Consider the following 5,000-nt stretch of genomic DNA (forward strand, 5'->3'; position numbering starts at 1 on the left):
CGAACTGTGCAACATGTCCAAACCTGCTAGAAGGATCAGAATTCCTCTTTAAAGAGGGACAGAAATTCAAGATCAAATCTAACTTTACTTGTGCCTCTGAAAACATAATTTATGTCATAAAATGCTCGGGCTGCCACCAAGACTACGTGGGATCCACGGGACTATCACTCAGACGTAGATGCACACTGCATCGACAGCAGATTGCATTCCCAGAATACAGAATGATACCTTTTAGTGAGCACATTGAGAAATGCACAAAGCAACTACTACCACAATTTTTAATCTTTCCATTTTACCAATGTGCTATCGGATCATCAACACAAATTAGATTAAACAAGGAAACATTCTTCATTGAAAAGTACAAGCCCAGACTTAACCATGCCAACATACTGATACAGAGAAATTCACACCAAGGGAAAAGAAAAAAAATTTAAGCGATTATCTCCCTTACACCAGAAGAAATCACTCATTACCTCCCCTTATTTAGAACTCTTTTAAACATAAACATAACGATAACTCTATTCAACATAAACATAACATCGCAAGAAATTTGAAAAGCTAAACGCGAAACCGGTCTTTCTTCTAAACTATGTCATTGTAAGGGAAAAAAAATTTTTAATATTCTTCAGACATATTGACGCAAATATATTTTTTTAACCTTTAAGCCTTCTGTAGTTTTTTCACTTTTTACTATTCTATATATGTATATATATATATATATATATATATGTATATATATATATAGATGTATTTATATATATATATATATGTATATATATATATATTATGTATATATATATATATATATGTATATATATATATATGTATATATCTATATATGTATATATATATATATTATATATATATGTATATGTTTATATATGTATATGTTATATATAATGTATATGTTTATATATGCGTTATGTATATGTATGTGTATATGTATATGTATGTGTATATGTATATGTATGTGTATATGTATATGTATGTATATATGTATATGTATATGTTTATATATATGTATATGTATATATATATATGTATATGTATATATATATGTATATGTATATACATATGTATAGATTGATAAAGCAGTTTCGTCACTGGAAAATGTTGAAGACAGAAGTTTGGAGCAGCAAGAGGTATGTTGCTTTCAATTTTATTGTTGCTAATTTCATCACTCACCTTTTATATTGTTTTATGTTGTGTTTGTTTGTCCATGGACAAGATATCTCAAGATATCTTCTTGAATCCATTCAGTGAATGGATTCAGATGAAACCTTCAGGGATGTTTGGCCTCAAGGCTGGCATGAGAACCGATTAGATTTTGAGATTAATCCAATACCAGACCAGGATTCTGGATTATTTTCCCTTTTTTTTTTACTTAATTTTTGAGAGCGATGAGGTTCAGTTTTAGTATTCTCATATGTTAGAGCAGTTGAGTTTATTTCAGATATTCTCATTATAAAAATCATTTCTGGCTAATCGTTGAGAGGATGTTGGTCTTGCCTTGGTGGAGGCTTGCGCTCTCTGAGTGCTCTTGTTAGTTACGTTGTTATGGCAGCGAGCTGGCAGAATTGCTAGGACACTGGATGAAATGCTTATCGGTATTTTACCTATCGCTGTGTTCTGAGTTCAAATTTTGCCTTTCATCCTTTCAGGGGTCAGTGAATTAAGTACTAGTCAAGTACTGGGTGTGATGTGACTGACTGATCATCTCTCCTCAAATTCCAGGCCTTGTACCTATAGTAGAAAGGATTATTAATTATGTTGTTAAGGTGGCAAGCTGACAGAATTGTTGCTGCACTGGACAAAATGCCTAGCAGCATTTCACCCGTTGCTACATTCTGAGTTTAAACTCTGCCAGGGTCAACTTTGCCTTGGTGGCTGATGAAACAAGTGCCGGTTCAGCATTGGGGTAGATGTAATTGACTCACGCCCTCCCTTGAAGCTGCTGGCCTTGTGCTAAAATTCGAAACTATCTTTAATTGTGCTGTTAAAATGGTAAGCTGGCAGAATCAGTACCAGACAAAATGATTGGCAGCGTTTCTTTTGGCTTGATACTCTGAGTTTTCATATTGTCAAAATCAAGTTTGTCTTTCATCCTTTCAGTATCCATAAAATAAGTACCAGCTAAACACTGGGGTTTAATTGACTAGCCCCTCCCTTCAAATTGCTGCTCTGTGCCAAAATATGAATGAATTATTAATAATGTTATTGTTTTAGCAATTTGACATTTATTTCCTGCTGTATATATAAATATACTGAAGATGTTGTAATTAATAAATTTTATGTTTTATAGGACAGCGGTACAAGATTTTCTGGGCTGGGAATAGTGATGGGGTCGGGGGTGTGGGTATACGTATCGCCTAAAAATGGGTAGATAAGGTAATCGAGGTAGTCAGAGTATGTGACAGAATACTGAAGATTAGATTAGTGCTCCATCATAGTTTAGCAACTATTATATCGGCCTATGCCCCTCAGCCAGGGCTACCCGATGGACAGAAAGACCATTTCTATGACACCCTACTGCAGACCACCTCATTGACGAATGACAGGGACCATCTCTTTGTGGCTGGTGACTTCAATGGGCATGTTGGACGATATGCTGGGGGCTTCCATGGCATACATGGAGGCTACGGTTATGGTTCCCGCAACGAGGAGGGAACCAGGCTGCTGGAGTTCTGTGATGCGAATAGACTTATGGTTTGCAACACTAACTTCAGGAAACTGACAAGCCACTTGGTCACCTACCGATCGGGCTGGCATACTAGCCAAATCGACAACATCCTTGCCAGAAAAAAGGAAAGATGGCTGCTTATAAATGCCAAAACCTTCCCAGGTGAAGAATGTACCCCACAACATAGACTGGTAGTTAGTGACTTTAGGATCAGGACTAAGAGGATGACTAGAAGACAACCAACATTGAGAAGAAGGGTCTGGAAGCTTAAAGACCCTGCGAATGGACAGAGATTTAGAGACGTTACTTGAAGCCTTTGACGAAATAGAAGGGGGTATAGCTACACATGGGGTAGAAGACAACTGGACGCTTCTAAGGGACAACCTGCTGAAAGCCACTGACCAGATCTGTGGCTGGTGCAAAGTCCCCTCAAGACCCAAAAACGTGGTGGTGGAACAATATTGTTGACAGGGCTTGGAAGGACTGGAAGAATGGTGGTAGCAGGGAAGTGTATCAGACTGCCAGAAGGGAAGCTAGGAGGCAGGTGTATTTAGCCAGAGGGGAAGCAGATAAGAAAAAATTTGCCGTGAGGATGAAAGACTTGAGGTATTTTGTGTTGCAAGACAGTGTGTGAGAGAGAATCGTGACGTGGTAGGAGAGAAATGTGTTCGCAAGTATGACGGTTCACTTGAGCTAAATGAGGATACAAAGAGAGAGGTTTGGAGATGCCACTATGAAAGGTTGCTGAATGAGCAACATGAATGGGATAAAGAGAGTCTGCCGAATGTCGACCCAACAGAGGGACCAGCAATCCGAGTTGACAGTTCCTTAGTAGTTAAGGCAATTACAAGCATGAAAACAGGGAAAGCCCCTGGCCCATCAGGAATTACTGCAGAGATGCTCAAAATATCTGGTAGTGTCGGCTATAGCCTAGTCACCCGTATAGTTAACCAGGTGATACACAAAGGAGTCATACCCAATGACTGGTGTAGCAGCATAATAGTCAACTGCTACAAAGGTAAAGGTGACGCCCTAGATACAAATAACTACAGGGGTATCAAGCTGCTGGATCAGGTAATGAAGGTTACAAAGAGAGTTATAGCCCAACTAATTAGAGAGAGAGTTAGCTTAGATGAGATGTAGTTTGGGTTCGTGCCAGGGAAAAGTACTACTGATGCTATATTCCTGGTAAGACAGCTGCAGGAGAAATACCTAGCCAAAGATAAGCCCCTGTACCTGGCTTTTGTTGACATGGAGAAAGCCTTTGACAGGGTCCCCCGATCCCTTATCTGGTGGTCAATGAGGAAACTAGGGATAGATGAATGGTTAGTAAGAGCTGTGCGAGCCATGTACAGAGACGCTGCTAGTAAGGTGAGGGTTGGCAACGAGTGCAGTGAAGAATTCCGGGTAGAGGTTGGCGTCCACCAAAGTTCAGTCCTCAGTCCCCTCCTATTTATGATAGTCCTCCAGGCAATAATGGAGGAATTCAAGACAGGATGCCCCTGGGAGCTCCTCTATGCTGATGACCTTGCTCTAATTGCTGAGTCACTATCAGAACTGGAGGAGAAGTTTCAGGCGTGGAAGCAAGGTTTAGAATCGAAGGGCCTTAGAATCAACCTAGCCAAAACCAAAGTCCTAATAAGTAGGAAGGTAGACCAATCACAAACGCCTTCAGGTAGATGGCCCTGCTCGATCTGTAAAAAAGGCGTAGGTAGAAATTCTATAAGGTGCACCAAGTGTAAGCTATGGACACATAAGAGGTGTAGCAATGTCAAAGGAAGGCTAACTAGGAAAATAGTTTTTGTCTGTGGCAGATGCTCAGGAGCAATAAACACTGAAAATGTGCAGAGACCAACTTCTACCACGTTCCAGGGAGAAAAACTAGAAGTAGTTGATAGCTTCCGCTACCTAGGTGACCAAGTCGGTAGCGGGGGTGGGTGTGCTGAAAGTGTAACTGCTAGAGTAAGAAAGACCTGGGCAAAGTTCAGAGAGCTCTTACCCCTGCTGGTGACAAAAGGCCTCTCGCTCAGAGTAAAAGGCAGACTGTATGATGCATGTGTACGTACAGCCATGCTACATGGTAGTGAAACATGGGCTGTGACTGCTGAGGATATGCGTAAGCTCGCAAGAAATGAAGCCAGTATGCTCCGATGGATGTGTAATGTCAGTGTTCATAATCGACAGAGTGTAAGTACCTTGAGAGAAAAGTTGGACCTAAGAAGCATCAGTTGTGGTGTGCAAGAGAGACGTTTGCGCTGGTATGGTCATGTGACGAGAATGGTTGAAGTTAGTTGTGTGCAAAAGTGCCACACCTTAGCAG

At 40.3% G+C, this 5,000-nt stretch overlaps 1 protein-coding gene across 1 annotated transcript in view; it reads left to right on the forward strand.

Moving 5' to 3' along the window:
* Positions 1 to 1,123: 1,123 nt before the first annotated feature.
* Positions 1,124 to 5,000, forward strand: part of LOC118766927 — a 239,173-nt gene continuing 235,296 nt past the window's right edge. Inside the window, exon 1 of the mRNA XM_036510796.1 lies at positions 1,124 to 1,142. The gene's annotated coding sequence lies outside the window, so the exon portion shown is untranslated. The remainder of the gene's footprint in view (positions 1,143 to 5,000) is intronic.

Source organism: Octopus sinensis, linkage group LG18 (assembly GCF_006345805.1).
Source record: "Octopus sinensis linkage group LG18, ASM634580v1, whole genome shotgun sequence".
In the NCBI taxonomy this organism is placed as follows: Eukaryota; Metazoa; Mollusca; class Cephalopoda; order Octopoda; family Octopodidae; genus Octopus; species Octopus sinensis.